We start from the raw sequence: 21,977 nt of genomic DNA, 5'->3' as shown, positions 1-21,977 counted from the left end.
AACCAGAAGAAGCAGAGAACCTGTGACTAGTTGTGCCTGTAAGAAAGTAAGGAAGCTTTTCAGAGGGGTGACATTGGAATTGCTTTTTGAAGAATGAGGCAGACATCATAGACCAATAATGGGTAACGGTGGTGGATCAATGCTAAAAAGTCTCCCATGAAAGAGAAGCCCAGGACCTGAGGTGTCACTGCTGAAGTCTACCAACCATTTAAAGAAAGAATAACAACACTTCTCCCAAACTCTTCTCCTCAAACTGAATAAAATTGAAGAAACTCATGAGGCCAGAATTACCATTATCCCAAAACCAGACGGGAACACTTACAAGAAAAACAAATTATGGGACAACATCCCTGAGGAACATACATGCAGAAATTCGACCCCATACACCTAACTAAATTCAATAGCACATTGAAAGCATCCTTCATCATGATCTTAGGGGATGGTTCACCATCCATAGATTCATAAATATGATACAGCATATTAGGAGAATGAAGGGAAAAAAACAGATGATTATCTTGAGAGAGGAAGAAAAATCATTTGACAAAACTTAATACCTTTTAAGGAGGAAAACCTTTCAACATTGAGGTGTACATGGAATGTGCCACAACACAGTAAGGAGAACATGTGAGAAGCCCAAAGCTAACATCACTCTCAGTGGACAGACACGGGAAGATTTCCCTGGTTTCCCATTGCAGCCTTATTCACAGTAGCCAAGGTGTGGAGTCGGTCTAAGTATCCATCTAGAATGAGCAGTTAAAATAATGTGGCATATGTGTGCAATGCAAAGTGATTGTGCCTTTCCACAGGCAGACCTCCTGTCACTCGTGACAACATGACACTGAAACTGGAGGGCATTGTGCTAAGTCAAAGAAAGCAGGCAGAGAAAGGCAAACAGCACTTGACATCACTTCCGTGTGGACAAAAACAGTTGAAAATTGGTGCATAGGTTTTCAGTGCTCTCACCACATAAAATGATGGCGTATGAGATGATGTGTATGTTTATTAGCCCAAACTTTATCCAGTCCATGTGTACCCCTATTTCCAAATGTCATGTTGCATGCCACACACACATAAGATTATGATTTTTCAAATAAAGGGAGGCAGACTGAGTCAGGAGAGGTTGAATGTAAAGGGAGCAGTGAGAGCATTGAGGCCCAGTGCTCAGATAAGCTTGGGGACACGTGGGAAGGGACTGGTTCCCATGAGTGAGACCAAAGAGCAAAGTCCTGGAAATTTGCCCATGAATGGAGCATCCTCATGTGTCTTGGACTCTTTCTGTTGCCAGTTCCTGTATAGCCTGTGATAACTGCAGCCCAGGGACTGGACATGGACATTTGGAGTGGGGGGGCGGGAGTGGACAAAGTCACATTATGCTGCCTAGGCTGGGATGTAGTGGTTTTAGTCTAGTTCATAACCTCATTCCTGGGTTCAAGTGATCTTCCTGCCTCGACCACCCAAGTAGCTGGGACTATAGGCACCCACCACCATGCCCAGCATATTTTTCAATTTGTTGTAGAGATGGGGTCTCACTATTGCTCTGGCTGGTCTTGAACTGCTGAGCTCAAGGGATCCTTCTGCCTTCGCCTTGCAGAGTGCTGGGATTACAGGTGTTAGCTACTGGGCCCTGCCACAGCCATGTTTTCTGACACACACAGGAACCCCAAAGAGCCCAGATTACATGGGAGTCTGGAGAAATAGTTTTATCCAGTGACTATCAGCCTGTTTTTTTTTTTCTTTTTTTTTTAATTAAATCATAACTGTATACATTGATATGATCATGGGGCATCGTACACTCGCTTCATAAACCATTTGACACATTTTTATCACAGTGGTTAACATAGCCTTTCTGGCGTTATCTCAGTTACTGTGCCAAAACATTTACATTCTACATTTACCAAGTTTTGCAAATACTGCTGTAAGATGCGCTGGAACATATTCTTCTTAGTAAAGTATCCCAAGAATGGAAGAAAAAGTACCCAATGTACACAGCCCTACTATGAAACTAATTTGGGACTCTCACATGAAAGCTATAACCCAGCTACAACTTATCAGCCTGTTTTAAGACTCAGATCCCTTGAAAGGCATATTCACATAGAATTGGCACACATTTTGTCCTCAATTAAGAACTGTTCCTCTAAATTGCTGTAATTTAGGCCTTAGCAAGAAAGAGGCGTCTAAGTATCTCCCAGGATGGTGGAGAGGAGGGTAGATTTCTGCAAGGAAGTAGGGCCAAGGAGGGAGGAGGCTGCTGAAGAGAGGAAAAGGTACAAAGGAAGCAATGTTCCCCAGGAGACCTCTGGGTGAGTTTGACAGACTGTCATGACGGGCTGGTCAGAAAGGACCTGGCCTGAGTGGCCCTGCCCACTGTTCAGGAGGCCACAACGTGCAAGGGGAAGTACCCTGTCTGTGAGATGGACAAAGCATCACGTTCTGTCACAACTGGAAGTAGATATGGAGATGGACATAAGAGAGCAGCCACGAGTCCTTCTGGGGTGACTGGGCAGTTTCCTAGGGAAGAACACCCCTGAGACACAAGAGGGCACTCGCTGAGATTACTCACCAACTCACCTCCAAGCCAAGGCCTTCTGTCTCACACACTACCCTCTGTAAGGTGGTGGTAGACATCTCTGTCCCTCCGGTAGCCTTGTTCCCCACAGCAGCCCTGCGGGGAGGGTGGCACAGCAAGGCATGTGGTTCGTTCTCCCCACCCCCAGCCCTGTTTGTGCTGGTGAGGAGCACAGGTTCTGAGGGCTCACCTGGCTGGGGGGCATGTGCCCAGGCTGACTGTGGAGACCACTTACATGTGAGTTCCAAGAGGCATTTACCAGCTGTCAGGCTTGAGCCAGTCAGGCACCTTCCCTGAGTTTCTTTCTCCACACCTATAAAACGGTAGCAGTGCACCTGTACCACAAGATTACTGTGCGGTCCCCACAGTGCTATGGCTGTGAAAGCACAGTGTGCAGTTATAGTCCCTTTCTGTTGCTGTGCAGCAAATTGCCACAAAATTGATTCCTCAGGGTTATAGGATTGAGCTCTCTCTTTTCTCACTGTCTCTCATCCTGGGGTTCTCACCCCTTAGAGGTCACTCATGTTCCTTGTTCTGAGGCACTCTCCAACTTCAAAGCCAGCAATGGCTTCCCTTAGGAAGTCCTTGTCATGCTTCAAATCCCTCTGCCCTCCCTGTCTCTGACCTCTAGACCCAGAATGTCAAAGGGCTCATGCGGTCAGGTCAAGCCCAAGGGGACAATCTCCCTATTCTAAGGTCAGCTGATTTGGGACCTTAATTACCTCTGCAAAATTCTTTCACATCAACACCTAGACTAATGCTTGATTGAATAACTGGCCAAGGGAGTGTGGACACAGAGGTCTGGAATTTTCTGCGTGATCTCCAAATTCTGCCTACAGTAGAAAGATGACTCTAATATTAGAGGATTTTTATTAGCAGCGGACCCAGAACCAGAACCGGAACCCCAACTTCTAGATTGCCCTTTCCTATAGCATTTCTCAGTTCGTGTTCCCAATACCTCTTCATGAGTCTTCCAAGAAAAAGAAGGTTCATCATTTAGCAGAATGAGTGGGAAACACTGAGCTAAATGAGTTTCCCAAATGTAGGACTCCTCATAGCTTCTGATGTGTGGGTTGGTCTGGACCTACAAGAAGCCACTACTGAGATGGGGCTAGGATTGTGAGAGATTTATTGGAGAAAACCCTATGACAGAAAATAAGGAGGGTGCAGAGGAGGCTTGGAGAGCCATCAGTCTGTGATGCAGGCCTGATCCTTAATAGGAGGAGGAAAGACGATGGGAAGGTCCTCGATCCCAGTGTAGTTCTAAGAAAGTGAAAACAGGGAGTGATTGGACCAAAGTCACCCATCAGAGAAGTCCCAAGTGTGTCTGGAGTAGCCTGTCTTAGTTAAAAGCCTGTCTTAGTGACTGACACTGGCCCAGAGCAGCCCTGAGAGTCTGGCCTCAGTTTAACACAGTGGTGGATTCCAGAGGCTGGCAGCTAGAGATGCTGGTCAATCTGAGTTGGCATCTGAGAGGCACACTTTTCATTGTTGCTGCATATGCTATCTGCATTTGTGAATTTCCAAGAGGAGGAGTTTTTGAATGGGAAGCTCCATTAGCATCAAGTTTTCAGAGAGCGCTGTTTGAGTCTGCCCCTGCACTGCCACTTCCGCGCCCTTGCCTGGTACATGAAGAGGTGGCCATCCTCACATGTGTGCTCTGAGTTTTTTTCCAGCAGTGGCCTGACCACAGCCTCTCATATCCTCGCCTCCTGGCACACATCTGGGTGGTAACTCTGGGAGATGTCTAAGGGCGTGAAGCAGAGTTTGCTTTGTGCAGCAAGTGTATGATTTGGAGGATGAAATTTATATCGAATGTGCTGGTCTACAGAATGGTCAGGAGCTGAGATTCCTGCCCGAGTCTGGGCTAATCATGGAAATATTTGGGCCACACTCTTCCTCCTTCTCTCACCTCCTCTCTCACTCCAGGCGACAGTCATTAAGAATCCGGATATTTCTCAGTCCACTGTACACTTTCTTTGGACAATAACTAGCACTAACCGGCTCTGCCTGGGGGTGGGGTCTGTCTGACCCACGTGAGGGGTCCATCGGGCAGGCCGTCAGGGTAAAGTAAGAAGGTCATTTCATAATGATAGAGCGGTCAATTTATCATGAGCATCCAATAATTCTAAATGTTTATGGATGTAATAGCAGAGCTTCAAAATAGCTAAAGCATACACTGACAGAACAGTAAGAAGAAACAGACAAACTCATAACTACAGAGATTCCAACGTGCCTCCTTCAATAATTGATAGGACAGCAACATACACATGAGAGATGTGAACAGTGCCATGACACAATTTGACCAAATTGGCAAACAGATCAGGAAGGAAGCAGTGCAATTGTCTTTATTTGCAGTTAACACGACCAGCTATATAAACATATGAAATACTTGGGAATCAATGCGACTGGATGCATACAATCTGTACACTGGAAACTGCTCATCATTGCTGTGAGAAGCTAAAGAAGGCTTAAGTAAATGGAAATATATGAGAATCCAGTACAAATCTGTTAGAATGAATCAGCACAACACTTTGGAAAACAGTTTGGCCATTTCATGAAATGTAAGGGACAGACCTTCAGAGACAGATAATAGAGCACTAGTGGCCTCAGTGGGGAGAGGAAAGGAGGGATTTCACAGAGGCAAGATCAAAGTTTTGGGGGTGATGGAAAGAATATTCTTTTAAGTGTGGTGATAGTTTCGCAGGTGTATATGTTTTCAAAATGGATTAAATTGTACATTTAAAATATGTGGTTTGTGACATTTACATCATACTTCCACAAAAGCTGCTTTGAAAACAAATGGAGTGTGCTCAAACAGACTCTGAGACTGTTTCCACGCACCGGTGTTATGAACAACCTACAAAACAGAAGACTCCATGAGGCAGATGGGATATATCCAGGCTCATACATTTAATTTCCAGAACTTTTAGTATCAGAGAATAGAACCAGTTCTTGCTCTGGCCATGATTAATTAATTCATCCTGTTTCTTCCAAGTCAGCCAACAGCTTCATTGCTGAATTTCATGACAGTTTTTGAGGAATAATGAGCTTATTTGAAATTCATCATAGCTTCCTGGATGGAGCCCGAGGGCAGGTCCCGGCTGTGTTTGGCTGTGGAAGGAGGTCCCTAGAGGGCTCTGTCCAATGATGATGGCTTGGACCATCCTTAAAAGGGAGATGTGAGGAAAGAGCATTTCCCTGGAGGCTGTGCAAGGGGCTGGGAACCTTAGCCTGACTGTCCCTCACACAGTGTCTCTGTCACGTTCTGGAGGAACTCTACCATAGGAGACGTGGAGATATCTTGCTGAGGTCCCAGGCAAGGAACATTGCTGCCATCCTGCTAGAGCAGGTGAGTGCCCCGCTGCTAGGAGCATCCTGGGATCACCCTTTTTCTCTGCTTTGGAGAGGATGGCTTCCCCAGAGTAGGTCACCCCCTGCACCCAGCACAGGAGTCTTTCACATGGCGACCTTAGCTGTACAACCTCAGGCTCTCCTGGAACAGGTAGGTTCCTGGATTCTGGATGCAAAGAGGAATCTTTGTGGTCAATTGGGCACACCCTGTATTTGTCCTGGGCTGAAAGGCCTTTGTTGCTCCCCTGAAACTCTGGGGAAAGGGGAGGGGGTTTCAGTTGCTCTGTCAGCCAGTGGGAAGTGCCAGGGCTTCTGTGGTATGGAGTGGAAATGGACTAGTGACATTTTGCAAAAGGGGGAGACCCTTGTATTTGATTTGTTAGCTGCTATCTTTCTCCCTGTGGGGAAGGGAGGAGGGTTCCAGGGTCCTGTTTTCCTGTTTGCCTCATAAGTAGGCACCACACTTGTCATGATTTCATGCCCCAGTCTCCTCAGTCACTCCGAGGGGCCCTGATTTCAGTTCTCCATGACTGACGGCCTTGGTCTCCCCACAGATGCATGATCATGACAGAGAGCCCCCAGCTGTCTCTTTACAGAGCCACAGCCTAGTCCAGAGAGCTTTCTACTCCCTGAGTAAGTGAACACATTTGCCTATCCCCAGGTGTGTGTGTGTGTGTATGCAAAAACATGTGTGTGTACAATCAGGACCACTTTTGTCTGTTCCTGGACCAGAGGGAGACCGGAGTTTTCCAAGGAGGGTTCCATCCTTCTAGACCAGAAGCTGAGGAATTCCTTAGAGCTTTGCCTAAAATGAAATGATCTGAAAGGGAACAGGCATTGGCTGGTCCCTGCCCCATTTTCCCTTTCTTCTGTGGGGATTCCCAGCTCAGAAAGGAGACAATGTCATTGGCACTGCTGAGCAGGGGCTGGCCAGGGGCAGGAGAGGGGCACCAAGACCTAGCTCAGCAAAAGCTTTCAGCAGCACCCCTGGCACACGGGAAATGCCGCACAAACTGCGCTTCTCTGTCTTCCTCCTTCTTTTCTCCATCCTGCTGGACCCTAATTTGTCCCGCCCAGCATTACTGGTTTGCTGTGAGCCTGATTTACTCCATCTTATGACCTGCTACCTACACACCCATGATTCTCTTCTCTTCACACCTTTCTGGTAGGCCAGTTAAGCAGGGATCCTGTGTTCCAGTTTCTTAAGGAAGCAGTGAAATCTGCAGATGAAAGAACAGCTATGTCTGCTCTTGAGGCCTTCAGGGTGGTGGTGCCCGGAGGTGAGTGGAAAGGCTGTGGCCCTGGGGCTCCTGGGATCGTTCTTTCCAGGGGAATCTCCTTTCTCTGAGACACAGTGCAGCCTTGTAATGAAAACCACTGTTTTAAACTTAAAGTAAACTCTGTGAGTCCAAATCCTGGCTTTGCCTCTTACCAGTTGGGCAATCTCGAGCAAATCCCTTTTAGTCTGTGCCTCTGTGTACCCATTTGAAAACTGGGGGTTAAAATATTAGCTGCCTGTGAGGGGTTAGTGAGCACACAGGTGCATGTGTGCTGAAAACAGCGCCTGTCACGCAGGTTGCTTTATGGTGCTTTATCTCTGACTCTTTTAATGAAGAGCAGGTGTCACCTCTAGGCAAGCACTTATTTTGCACACCCACTCTGTGCTGGACACAGTGCTGGGCACTGAGAACACACATCAGGAAGACTTGTACCCTGCTCTCTATGAGCTCTCTGGTGGGCAGGGAAGAGGGAGACTGTTTCTGCGGAAACGATGCCAGGCCATGTGCACTGAGTAGCTGCCACCGGTGCCCAGTGACAGTGGGCATGAATGCAGAAAGGGATCCATCAGAGGCTGGGTCGGGCTTCACAGAGTGGTGGACCACAGACAGGGCAGGAGGCCATCCCCAAGGGCACTCACGGTGAGAAAGGGCAAGGCCACGTCCTACAGGCTGACATGCACAGAGGGTGGGAGGGCGGATTGCCTGAGAGGACGTTTGTGTTGGTAGTCCTGGAGACTGGCATGCTGGGGCTCTAGGGCCAGCTTGGTGAAAGGACTGTCTCAGGGCATTTCCCCATCTCGGCTGGTCAATCTCCATGCAGTTGGAAGGAGGAAGGGTGGCTGACACCTCTGAAGATGCAGCCTGGCCTTTGAAAACCAGGGCTGCACCTGGATCTCCCACCTGTCCATCCTCCTGTGTCTCCTGAAACAAGAGAGGAGGACAGAGGAAGCTTCCCTCCTGCTGCACATCTGTGTTTTCTCTAGTGCCCCTGACAGAGGAGCTGAAGACGGAGGTGATGGACTCCATCCTATCAGTGATTGAGAAGGACCAAAGACCAGTGAGCTCAGGGGCTGTGTGTTTGCACTGGGAGGGTCATTGCATTCTGAGACCTTGAGGTCCACTTCATGGTCCCTTGAGAGGGTGTTGGTAAAAGAGGATGAAGGGAGGGCACCCTACCCAAGCCAATTCCAACCTCAGGCCCTTGCCCTTGGGATACATCTGGGTTTTGCAAAGCCCAGGACAAGGCCACTAAGCAGATAGGTGTCTCCAATGTGCCTCCTATGAAGCCTTTCCTCAGGGCAGCATTGTGCTGTCATCTAGGAGCCATGGAGCTGCAAATAGTACTGATCGGTGCCCTGAGAACTCAGTTTGTAGAGGGCACAAATGCCTCAGCATTGTGTCCTGGAGTGGGGTCTGGGCAGCTGTGTTTTGTACAAGCTTTACAGCCAGGGTTGGAGGCAGCAGAGACTCCCAGCTCGGATGCTGCAGGACAGTGTAGGGAGAGAACAGGGCACATTGGCTCTGAGCACTAAATGTAGGGGAGTGGTGTCATCCCAAAAGACACGGCCCCAATCCGCAGAAGGCTCATGTAGAGAGTGGGCCCTCAGGAGTTGCAGGATTTGTTCCTGGCTTGATTAACAAAGCCCAGAATATGGGACCTTTCCTGGATTCAGGTTTTCCCCTGCCCAGGTATCTCTGAGGACACATAGGGTGGGTAAGCTCAGTGCTGGGAGTTCTCCAGGTAGGTATTGGGAGCTGATGTCAGTCAGAACTCCAGAAGTGGTCAGGTTCCGTGATGGAACACTGGCATGGCCACAGGGTTCACTGAAGAGTCATAGTGGACTTGGAACCATGAGACCATGTTCCCCCGAAGACCTCTCTAACCTGCTGAGGTGCTCCGTGTCCTCACTTGCAGCCCAAGAGGCCAGATGGCCTCCCTGAGGTCCCTTGCTGTCTGGCATATGACAGTCTGTGGCCCCACAGGTGCGTGTGGCTCTCCTGGGATTCCTTGAGGTGCTGGGCCACCATCAGTACCTGGACCTTACTCAAGGTGGTGTCGTTATGGACTATGTCCTCAGTATCATCATGGCAGACCCATCAGTGAGCGGGGGCCAGCCCTGAGGGTCAAGGGAGGCAGCCAGCCTGGGGGGAGGGCAGAGAGAAAGGGCAGGGTGAGGAACAGAGTGGCAAGGGCTGGGCTGGCAGGATGGGCGGGGTTGGCCTTGACCCAGGAGAGTCAGCTGGCCTTGCTTTCAGATCTTTGTTCTTTCATCCTTTCTCCAGAATGAAGAGGACATGTGCTGCCAAAGCACGTGTTTAAAGATCCTGCAGACGGTACAAACAGCTGGGGTCAAAGAGGCCGCCCATGTTCTGCTCCCTTGTCTCCCAGCCCACTCCTCTAACCCCCAGACTGCCTTCCTCTCCCTTCCCTCCATCTCCCCATCTCCATCTCCTTGTGTAAGTCTGAAGACCCAATGTCCCAAGTCTCAGTCCCTCTGTAGGGGTCTGGCTGTGACATCTTGAGTGAGTTGCTCTGAGGGCTGCACTTTCTCCTTCTGTGTGAAAGGGGAAGGTGCTCACAGCAGCCTCCAAGTGTTCCTGGGGGCTCCTGGGAGCTGACTGCTGAGCAGTGGGCACGTGGGCAAGAGGGCCCCTCCTCCCTGCAGCATCCCCATTCCCTCTCAGCAACTTCTGTCTCCAGATCTCTCACCTTTCCTCTGCCTCTGGAATGTTCTCCAGTGAACACAATTCAAATTTTGGGAAGGCCCTCTATCTTACTGAATCCTTTCTGATGCCATTTTAACAAGGACTGTGGTGACATTTTACCAATATGGGTGACAGGAGAGAGAGGCTGAGACACAAACAAAGACAATGGGAAGGCCTGGGGGATAGCAGCCTTGTCCTCAGGCCCCGCTACAAAAGGCATCTATGCCATGGGTTGGAGGACAGGTGATAGGGCTGATGAGGGGTTGTCACTGAAGCCCTGGCATGTCCGCTTCCAGGTGCCCTTGCCTGAGCTGCTCAGCCTGATGTGTAAGCCCGACCACACCTCGGCCTTCGTGGTGCTGAGTGAGAGTGCCACGGAGGTGGCTCTGAGGGCCCAGGCCCAGGGCAAGGCCCCTGACATCCACCAAAGAAGTGAGTGCAGGGGGAGCATTCATGGGGTGGTGGCCTTTTAAGCTCCAGGCTCCAGGTATGGGGGTGAGCACAGTCTGAGACCTTGTGATGTATGGCCTGCGGGTCAGTGGTGTAGTGGGGCTAAAGACCACATCTGGTCCCAGATTGGGGAGGAAGATGAAAGGTTAGGGTCAAAGCCTGAGCCCATCTGCCCTCACCAGGGCTAGAAAGCAGCCTTGTCATGAAGACAGCAGCCACACACAAGGTCCTCTGCCCTTTGCTCCCCATTTCAAAGCCCAGAGCCCAGGGGTGGTAAACACACCGTCACGGGCACACGGACCTCCCTGTTCTTGTTCCTCCTCTGCCTCAGTTCTGCCTCACTCTTCACACACCCACCCTGACCTCTCATCCCGGGGGTTGACGGATGAGGTGAGGGTGTCCATTCCAACTTGGTGTTTGTTTATTCTATAAGCTGCAATGGCAGTGGTTTATGTTTTAGCCTGAGTGGATAAATCCCAGGCCCTGGCACAGCAGCGCCTTCTCCATCTTGCCTTTTCTCCTCCTTGGAAGTCCTGAGCTGGGGCTGTGGTGGGGGCCTGAAGGTGGCCCCAGAGCTTGCCCTGACACTTTCCTGTTCTTTTATCCTCTCTTTGTTGTAGCGTTTGAGCTCATCTCCCCACAGGGCCTCCTCATCCATCTTGCGGTAAGTGATGCCGGGATAGACATCTCCATCTGTCCGTCCAACTCCCGATCATTCCACATCAGCTGAGTCCTGCTCGTTACCCTGGGTGTAGAAGAAGGTGTTGGGGCAAGGACTTTCAAAGGGCTTGGAGGAAGGCACTGGGCACCAGGGTTGGACTGGGATCAGGGAGAAATGGGAGACTGGAAGCCTGGCCGTCTCCTGTGTGGCCTCCCTGTCAGCGTCTCTGTAAACAAGTCCCCATGCCTTTCTGGACCTCCTTGTCCCAGCAAGTCCTTTTTCAGTTCCTGTCATAGACATTATGAGCACATGGACAGATAAGGCATAGACCACCCTTGTAAATGCCTATGAGGTGTCCTCAGTGTCAGTGAGGGAGGTGACCCTGGGGATGATCTCACCACCCAGAGTAAAGTGTGAAGAGCACACTCACAGAGGAACCCATGGGGGAAAGTGGAGTCTCAGCAGCACAAGGGGGTGCTGCCCAGGATCCCACAGCATGTATGGCATCACAGATGAGGTGGCACCTGAGGGCTTGTGAGGGAACATGTTCCACAGTGAAAAAGAACGGGAGGGCTGAGCGTCAGCTGCACCACTCTGTGGGTTTGTTCTAATGTTCTTCATTCCTTCCCTCAAATTCCTCCCTCCACTCCTGTGTGCTGCTGTTTCCCAGCTGTGCGCCCTGAAGCCCTACAGGGGAGATGGGTTTGGAGTCAGCGCCCTGAGGCTCCTCCTCACCCTGAATACTGCCATGCACGAAAGCGTGGGCCCACTGTGGGAGAAGGAGATCCCCGAGATGCTGGAGATGCTGTATGGTGAGGGCATCCTGGCAGGTGGAGGGACAGAGCTGGGCAGTGGGGCCAACTCCAGAAGGGTGGGAGTGTCCCTAGGGTGGGAGTCCCAGGGTGGATGTCACAAGTTAGAGGGTGCAACTTATAGGGATGAACAGCCCTGGGACCTGCCCTCTGTGCCTCTGGGTGCTGTCTGGATGGGGCCCGCCCTGAGACCTGCAGTCACCTTAGCTCACATGCAGGCCAGAGCTCTGGGGCTCCAGAATTCTCAGACCACCTGCCGCTCCTTTCTGTGGGTGGAGGATCAGGGTGGAACTTGGGCCTCAGGACCAGACAGACCCAGCTAGGAATCCTCACTTGGACACCGGCCAGCTGTGTGTGTTTGGTCTATGATGGCTACTCAGGCCTTGGAGCCTCTGAGCGGGGACTATAGTTCTGATGCAGAACTGTGGTGAGATCGAGATGAGACGCTGGACTCTCCGGCCCAGCCGAGTGTCCAGTGTGGGCTCTTTCCTTGCTGGGATCTCGGATCTGGTGGTCAGCGAGCTTTGTCTCCTGTCACAGAGCACACAGAGAGATGCCTTGATCAGGACGCGTGGGAGACCAGGCTGCTCCAGGTGAGCCGCCCCCAAGACCAGTCACCCCCGACATGGCACCCTTTCTACAGTCCAGATGGAAGCGAGGCCCTGGGACCCCCAGTGGCAGAGGCCCCCATCAAGGGACCTCCCTGAGCCTAGGAACCTCACTCCGGGCACCCTGGGTTCCTGGTGCCTGCAGCACAGAGGAAAACTGTGGGAGGGCAAAGCCCTCTGATTCAAGCCTTAGTTGAAGGCTTAGGCTCTGCCCCCACCTCAGCCCCCCTCCATGCTCTTGAGATCCCTCCTTCCACAGACAGGAAGGGAAGAACCTCCCCCCCTTAGGGGTGTCCTTTGGCAAGCAGTTTTGCCCTTCCACATCTCAGCTTCCCCATTTGTAAAATGGGAATATTTACTCCCATCATCCAGAAGCAAACGGGAGAATAAGGGAGGAGCTTAAAAGGGAAAGGGTTGTTGGTCCACATCAGGTGACATTACCTTCCTTGTCACTGAGCTGTCATTCTCTGTCCTGACCAGCCCCTGTCCCCTGTGTATTTCAGCTCTGCCCCATTTCTGGAGCTCTTTGCTCCTCTTTCCAGATAACAACCCTGCCACTCGCTAGTCTCATGTCCCACTTCTGTGGACAGAAAGCCCTCTGCTGTTGTGTGTGATCCCTTCTCCCTTCATCTTTCTCAGTTTTCCAGCCAGTCATTGCTGGCCATCGAGGATGTCCACTGGCTGGAGGAATTCACACTGGCCATCCTGGAGAGGATACAGGATGGCAGGGATGAGGAAGAGCAGAAGGTGGGTCTGAGCGTGTGCCTGGGGAGAAGGGATGTTGGAGCAGAGGGTAGTGGAGGGTGCTGGGGAGAAGGGCTTGGGATGTGCTCATAAGGACAGGCCATGAGGGAGGAGCACACTAGTGTCCGTATACCATGAGGAATTGAGGGATGGGAGGAAAGCGAGCTGGGAGGCTCACCAGGAACCAAAGTAAGATGGAGAGCGTCAGATGGGTGGTATTCAGGCTTCTTCAAGCACTCCCCATCTTTTATTCTAACTGGTTCCCCAACTAGCATGTAACAGAGGGGAGCTGGCACTTGGTTGCCATGAAAAGATTGTGGCCCAAGTCAGATCTGAGCAGGTTTGTTCCCACAGTATTTGAAGGCCTCCTTTGTCTAAGGCCTGTGCCTTGTGTCAGGGTCCAGAGCGGAGTCAGAAGCTTGGGAGCTTCTATCTCACAGCTCATGGGCTGAGGAGGGAAGGCCTGGGCCCCCTCCAGCTGCTTCATGTGCTCTGCATGGCAAGTGTCCTGATGTCTCAGTTCCCTCACTTGGGAAGAGAGAAAAATGGCCATACATCCCAAGGAAGCTAATGAGGATGGAACAGCAGGATCCCTGTGCGGGCACTTTGTAAACTCAGGAAGCTAAATGCACCTGTCACTGCTACTATCCTTATGTCAATGGTGAGAAAACAGAATCCAGGGGAAGTTAGTGTCTTGAGCAGGTGCGAGGTAGGACTGGCGCTTGAATCTGGCTTTCTCCTTTGCTAATCTTATTTATCAGTCACTGAGCAGCACTTTATCTGGGCTTAGGAAGAGGCTCCAGATCAGAGCCCTCCTTTCTGGGACTGGCTGTTTGCTCCTCAATCACAAACAAGTATGAATGAACACCTACTGTGTGCAGGGCTTTGTGGGGGTCTATTTGGAATGCAAACTAAAGCAAGCAGTGATCCTCACCCACAACTATGTGGTTGGAAATGTGCGCTGAACACCCACAGCTCAGCAGGCCCTGTGCTGGGCTCTGAACATCACAAAAAGAGCAGACCCTGGCCTCGGGAGGCCCTTGTGTGCCTGAGGGAATAGATGAATTAAAGTCACAGGGAGCTGTCCCTTGCCTCTCCGTGGGGCTGGAGAGGGCAGCTTTCACAGAGGTGCTCATACACCTTGGTTTATGCTCCTGGTGGAGCACAAGATGCTCCTGGCTTTAGCCCTGAAACTCTAGTGTTCTGGGAAACTCCGACACCCAGGGCATGCTGGGGAGACGGATCCCCCTGGGCAGGAGTGAATCCATCTGGGAAGACGAACAGTAAGTTGCCAGCCAAGCAGAGAAGTAATTGCTTTAGGTCAGATATTGTAGCATCAGAGACTGAGGTGGAGATGCGAGCACCCTCGGAGAACCTGGAGTGTGAAGGACGCAGAGAAGGGGAGAAGCTCAGCCAGGCTGTGATCTGAGTCCAGGGGAGCGCTGCAGGTCAATTGCACCCCAGCCTCTCCTGACCTGAGCCTAGTGAGGGAGCTTTTATACCACCCTCACCCCGACCTGCCTGTCCCTGGTGTCCATGGTTGGTCTGGGGAAAGGAGGGGAGAGGGGGTAAATATAGCTCCCAGGCACGTCCAGACAAGGAGGCTGCGATGAAGCTGGGGCAGTGCTGGAGAAGACAGTAGCCAGCCAGAAGGAAGGGAGCCTTGGGCCTGGGCGTAGCACCAAGGGCGTCTGCCAGTGTGGGGCAAATGTATTCTCAGGGATTTGGGGGGTGAACGGAGAGCAAGCCAGACATCTGTTCACCCCGGGACGTTTTTAGTGCTTCCTATGTCAGTCCTGTGCTAGGTGCCCAGGAGAAGCTACTCTGAGCTCTTTTCATCTTGGATGTGGGGGTGGGGAGAGCCAAGAACCCACCTGACAGGCACAGAAACAAGATCTCAGTGCCAGTGATGAGATCTGAGGGACAGAACAGTGTGGTACACCCGAGAGTAACTTAGGAGCTCAGGGAAGGCTCACGAGGCAGCATCTGACCTGTGAGTGACACGGCATCTTTCAGAGTTCAGGGAGAGGGAATCACATGGAGAATTCAGGAAATGCTGGGCCCCAAGGTGCGAGCCTGGACCAGGAAATCCCTGTAGGTAGTAGGAGATAGGCAGGGCCCCAGCATCTCAGCAAGGACAGAGGCCATGTCAATGAGGGGATGGAGAGAGGAAGAGGAGAGAGATGTACCTGTAGGACCACACAGTTCTGATTTTCACATTATGCAGATGTGAGGATCTGTTTCTATTTATGGCAGGAAGTGGGCAGCGTATAGATCAGGGAAGCTTCCTAAGGTCAGGAGGCCTCTCCCAAAGAGGCTGAGGAGGCAGGAATGCAGTGTTTCCCTCCCTTTGGAGTGAGCCCCTGCCCCGTCAGATTGTGCCTGAACCAGTCCTCATAGAGACCAGGGTGCCTGGTTTAGAGGGGGATGCTGGGAAGGGCCCCCCTCAGCTTCCCCAGACTCACCGCACACTATGGCTGACCTTGCCCTCCCACCGTCCTAGGCTTTCCTGTACAGATTATTTGGCTTCACCCTGCGGACCTCAAGGAATCTGAAACTGGTACAGAAGATGCTGCCTGCGATACTAAACACCTCCCAAGAGGAGCCGGAAGAGAGGGAGGTAAGGCGGAGGACCCTGGCAGAGGTGGACGCCATGAGTTTTAGAATCAGGATGGCCAAGTGGCCAAGAGCTGGAATCTGGCAAGCCAGAACCCCTGGGTTGGAATCTCAGGTCTGCCACTTACTTGCCGTGCCTTGGGGGTGTTCCTGAACCCATGTGTGCCCCTGTTTCCTCCTCTGGGCCTTTGTCATAGAGTATTTTCTGAAAAGCTTTTTATTTCACTCTCAGAGGTAAAAGTTACAAAAAACAGTACAAAGAATTTCTGTAGCCCTTCCCCAAATCATAACTTGTCCCATGAGTGCATCGTCCTTCTCTCTCTCCACTTGTGTTCCTGTTATTGTTTCTTTTATGACTTGATCCTGGAGGTTGCAGCCGTGGAACTCATTTACCTCTAAATATGGCAGCAGGTGTTTACAAAAAGTAAAGGTATTCTCTCTTATAACCTCTGGAAAGTGACTGAAATTGAGACATTGACATTGCTATGGCACCATTCTGGAATGTATAGAGCTGATTTGAAAATTCCCAAGTTTCCAAGCAATATTTTCTAGCACAAATGAAAAACTGCTTTTCCTGGTCCAGGATGTACTTTGCAATCCAACAGTGCATTCAGTTGTCCTTTCTCTTCAATCACTGTCAGCCTGGAGCAGTTCCTCAGTCTTCATCTTTTATGATCTTTCCATTTTCAAGTACCCACCATTTACTTTGTAGAACATTTCTTCTGGTGTGTCTCTTGGTTCCTCATGATTAGATTCACTTGTGTATTCTTGGTTGGAATACCGCAGATGATGTGGGTGTCCGAGGGCAGTTCAGAGGGTGACAGGTGTAAGGGGACTTAGAACAATACCCAGCACAGCCCTTGCTCAGTGTTGGCTGGGGGTGGAGTTGAGAGCAAGGCCCTCTTTCTTCCCTTCTCCAGGGCTCCCCAGAGAACCCTTCCTCCATAATGGCTATCATCAGCTTTGTCCTGAGCCCAGGTAGCAGACAGTGTCACTGGGGAGACAAGTCATGGACAGGAAGAAAATCCCTCACTACACAAAAGTGTCTGACTGAAGGCTGCAGGACTGGGGTAGTGTTACTGAGACAAACAGCTTCTTGGGCAGGATCCAGCTAGTGTAGAAGAAGGAGGGAAACAGGTATTCTCACTTGTCAGTGACATTCCGGGCCAACACTGAAGAGCGATGACTTTTGGAACGGATCCGGAGAACACCCTAGTTCTGCATGGACTGGAGTGCAGGCTTCTGAGCCAGGGAAGTCAAAGTGGCTCCTGTGCCATCACTTAAGGTCAGGCTGCATACAGGAATAAAGATATGAGGAATGGGGGAGTTGGGGATGGGCCCTGGGTTGCTGTGTTCTCAAGTGGAAGGACAATTGTTATCCTTCCCTGAGACAAAGAACACAGAGAGAATGGTGGGAAGGAAGATGATGCTGTTTTAGACTGTAGGGGTTGGGTGACACCGGGGGGAGATGTCCTTGTCACCTGGAGCTGAGATCAGCATGGATGTCCAGACTTGCGAACCAGGATGTTTTCACTGGCTACAACATGGAGATGATGATATCTCCCCAAAGCCTTTTAGTGCAAGGATCAATGAGATAGCCTTTGTGAGGCTGGCACAGACCCAGCACTGATGGGGGAGCTATTGTGATGGTGACAACTGGAATAAGTGGAAACCCGCGGCTAAGGAAGGGCAGGAGAAGTCAGGCAGAAAAGGGCCCTTTCCAACACTGTGCTGGTACTCACTTCTAACTAGGCAAAACCTTCCCCAGACCTACTGAAAGGCCAAAAGTCTCTTGGTCCCATGAGCACCTCTCCCTCTCCGTGAGGACATGTGTCTTGGGCCACTATTGCCATCCCCATTATCCCCATGCTGCCTCCTCATGGTGCAGAGGCTTCATGCAGCCTGTCAGCAGGAAGAACACAGTCTGGTTGCAAATACCTAGAGCCTGCGTCTCTGCCGTGGGCTTTCCTGTAGTACCACGCTCAGCTTCCCTGGTATGGGGAGCTCTAGACACAGACAGTGCAGACTAACAAGTCACCAGAGCCTGCCATGCATCGGGTTTGAGTTATAGACTGATCCAATCAGGGATTTGCACGTCCCCACTGTCCTTTGTTCTTCTGGTTCCTGCTAAGTCACCTGTATGTTCCCACATTCACACTTGGAACCCCAACTTCAATCTGCCAGCACTGAGGACATTTTTACTGAGGTGTCCTCAGGACACACCTAGAACTCTCCCCCACTCCCCACCCCAAACAGGCCCCTTGTTCCACCTGCCCGAGTGGTCTGAGTCCTTGCTGATCTCTGTCCTCCGGGATCAGAAGCAGTAACTCTGTCTGGGAGCCTTCCCTTTGCCTCTCCTGAGCTCTGTCCTTTCGTCCACACAGTGCTGCAGAAAATGTGCCTCAAATTTGCTCTTCTGGGCCATTTCTGCCCACTCTCCTCTCCCCACTGCTGCTACAGCTCCACCTTGCTCACTCCAAGCTCCAGGCTCCTGCAAAGCTAGCACTGCAGCTTTCTTTCTTCTTTCTTTCTTCACCATCATGATTATCTACAGGGATCTCATTAGCCACCATGAGATGTTCTCAGACATTTACAAGATCTGAGAGATCGCGAATGGCCTATGCCTGGAGGTGGACGGGAAGATGGTCAGTAGGACAGAGGGTAACATTGAAGACTCGCTCATTGGTTGAAATACTTCCACTGAAGGACCTGAGTGCGAAGGTACTGAAAGCACAGTTACCACTGGTGTTGATATTGTCATGAACCATCACTTTAGGAAACCAGCTTCACAATAGAAGCCTACAAGCAGCACATCAAAGATTACATGAAGTCAATCAAAGGCAAACTTGAAGAACAGAGACCATAAAGAGTAAAACCTTTTATGACAGGGGCTGTAGAACAAATCAAGCACTTCCTGGCTAATTTCAAAAACTACCAGTGCTTTCTTGGTGAAAACATGAATCCAGATGGCGTGGTTGCTCTCCTGGACTCCCGTGAGCATGGTGTGACCCCATATGCGACTTTCTTTAAGGATGGTTTAGAAATGGAAAAATGTTAACAACTTTGGCAATTTCTTTGGATCTATCACCTGTCATAACTGGCTGCTGCTTGTCACCCACACAACACCAGGGCTTAAGACAAATGGCACTGATGTCATCTCGAGCTCTTCATTTATTTTGACCTTGATTTATTTGGAGTGGAGGCATTGTTTTTAAGGAAAAACATGTCATGTAGGTTGTTTAAAAATAAAATGCAGGGCAGTGCCTATGGCTCAAGGAGTAGGGCGCCGGTCCCATATGCCGGAGGTGGCGGGTTCAAACCCAGCCCCGGCCAAAAACCACAAAAAAAAATAAAAATAAAAATAAAATGCATTTAAACTCGTTCAAGAGAATGCCTTTTAGGTTAATACATGTTTAAACTAAATCTATCCCGTAGTGTTCATGGAGAAGCTAGAGACTGGTTGTAGGCCACTACTAGAAAGCATAAAAGACTGTCATCAGATAAATTCTACAGTGGAAATCTCTACCGAGACTGGAATATAAAGGAATCCAAAGTTTTAATTCTGAGTTACAGTCAAGGGAGAGACCATGCTCATAGCAGTGCCAACACTTGAAGTGGAGCCTTAACACATTTCATCACCTACAACGGAAGTAGTAACTGTGGCAGAAATTACCAAGAGAATAAAAAGAGACGAATTTAGTTGGAAAAAAATTTTTTTTGTTCTTCTCTCCCATTTCCACTTCGGACCCCTTCTCTGAATGCCTGGTGTACATACGAATTCTCTCCTCTGCAATGTGGGGTCCAGACTCCCAAGATCATGCACATCTGTGACTCTGATTTTTTTTTTAATCGTAGAAACTCCTAACACCTTTCAGAATCATTTGCTTTGTAAATTTCTCCTTACACAGATGTTTGCTTCTCCATCTGGATTTGAAAGAGTTGAGACCTCAGGGGCCAAAATCCCCTCTGTGTCCCTTTCCTCCCCTTCTTGTCTGGATCCCTGCCTCTGAAAGGACAGCAGGGGCTCAGCTCACCCTTAGCTGTGTCCTGACGGGCTTTCCTTGTTATAGGGCATCGCCAAGGCACTAGCTGTTGTGTCCCTGGAACACCTGACGGTGGTTCTGGATGAACTGGAAGTGTACGGCACTAAACTCACTGACAGGGACACGTCGTCCATCCTCAAACTGGCCCAGGTGACAGCATCCTGGGAGTGCAGCCAGCATTCCACACAGGGCCTGAGGGCTCCCCTCACCACAGACCCTGCACTTCTCTGAGGCCTTTGGCTACCCAGAATGCCCCCTCCCTCGGAATGAGTGCCCCCCCCCGCTTTCCCTACTCCCTCATGCCTGTGCTTCAGCACACACCCCCACCCCACAAATCCTTCCCATCCACAACCCATCTTCCCTCCCAGGCCCTCTGGGCAGTCTTCTCCTTTCTGAGCCTCCAGGTACCCCTCAGGGGAGGAGGATGAGGGAGGAGAAGGCAAGTCCCCTTTCCCCCTACAGGAGTATCAGCAAAGGGAGTGGGGGCTGGTCTGCCACACCATCTACCTAAGCTACGGCATGATGATGTCTGTGGCCAAGGACACCCTCTCCTGCCATGTGGACACCATCCTGGCCTTGGCCGTGCAGCATTACCAGGAGTGCATTGTGAAGAAGGTACTTCCTGCTCCCTCTGCCCACACCCCAGCCCCGCCTGTGCCCCTCTGCCCTCAATGGGAAGATGTGCGACCAAGAAGGGACCTCAGGGGGCAGGGCTGCCAGTCACCTCCTCTCCCACCTCAGTCCTCAGAGCCTCAGTCTTGCAGCTCTGAACCTCTAACTGGCCCCGGGGGTGCACTCATTTGAGGTCTGTTCAAAGTGTCTCCTTCCTCCTGGTTACTCATGCCCGCCCTTTGGGCTCCTAGGAAGGAAGGAGCTATGCCTAAATTCCCTAACTCGTCCCCGGGGACAAGCACCAGGGGAGACAGAGGCAAACCCTAACACCTTTCCTGCCTCTGCTGCGTGTCCAGTGCGCCTGAGGGCAGGGGAGCTGCCCTTCCCATTCCCAGTCCACCTGCCACCCAGCTGGCCTGCTCAGGGTAGAATGTGCTCAGTGGAGAGGTGCTACCTTGAGAGACAAGGAGGCCAGATCCACCTTAATGCCAGAGCGCCATGAACGGGGAGTTCCTGAGGGTACCAAAGAGATCGGTGGACTGTTCCCCTACAGGGCTGCCATAGGCTGTCTCCATTTATAGCTATGCTCAGAGGGAAGATTTAGGGCTGTGGGCTAGGGAAGTCCTTGGGCCGCTCAGCTCCTCATTTTCCCAGATTGTATATGGGTGGAGGTCCCTGGCCCCAGGGTCATTTTGGCCCTGGGAGGACTCTGAGCACACTCGTTGGTTCAGGACGAGGCTCTGAAACTTGAGTACCTGGATGCACTGACCCAGATGACAAGCATCCTGAGCACCCATCCCATTCCCTTGCCATGCAAGTTTCCCCACAAACAGGACCTTGTGACCTCTATGGCGGTAAGCACCACTCAGGAGGTGGGGCAGAGAGCAGGGCGGAGGGAGGACAGTCCCCAGGGAAAGCCTCAGTAGGGTTCCTAGGCCAGGCCTGGAAGAGAGAAGCCCAGAGTTTCCAGCTTTTTGTTCCTACTGCCATCCTTCTTTTCCATGCTCCAGGTGGGGGTGAGTACTGTGGGGCAAGGCTGGGAGTGGGGGTGCTGCCCCGGTGAACCTGCTCATTGGAAGTCCCTGGAGGTTTCAGGTCTCACCTTCTAGTGAGCAGGGCCTGGGGTGGGAGGAGGGAGAGGAAGGTGAGATGAGCATGTTCATGGTCCTCCTGGTCTCTGGGGCGGGGTGTCACAGGCGCTAATCCAGGAGGAGCCACTGGACTGCATCTCTAGCTCCATTAGGCAGAAGGCAATGAACGCCATCTCTGACCTCAGGTAGCAACCTGCCACTGCTCTCTGCCTTCCCTGCTCTGGCTTGAGTTCTGACTTCTTCCCTGGTCCCTCTCCACCTCTCATCTTCTGATTCACCTGTTTTTTTCCATTATTATTTTATTAAATCATAGCTATGTACATTAAAGCAATTATGGGGTACAATGTGCTGGGGTTTTTTTATTAAATCATAGCTGTGTACATTAGTATGATCATGGGGCACCATACACTTGGTTCATAGACCGTTTGACACAT

General features: G+C 51.0%; 1 pseudogene; it reads left to right on the top strand.

Annotated features, from left to right (window-relative positions):
* Positions 1–18,337: 18,337 nt before the first annotated feature.
* On the top strand, positions 18,338–18,855 carry LOC128589122 (translationally-controlled tumor protein-like; annotated as a pseudogene).
* Positions 18,856–21,977: the final 3,122 nt, after the last annotated feature.

This window comes from Nycticebus coucang, chromosome 6 (assembly GCF_027406575.1).
Source record: "Nycticebus coucang isolate mNycCou1 chromosome 6, mNycCou1.pri, whole genome shotgun sequence".
Taxonomy (NCBI): Eukaryota; Metazoa; Chordata; class Mammalia; order Primates; family Lorisidae; genus Nycticebus; species Nycticebus coucang.
This window is presented reverse-complemented; position numbering and strand designations above follow the sequence as displayed.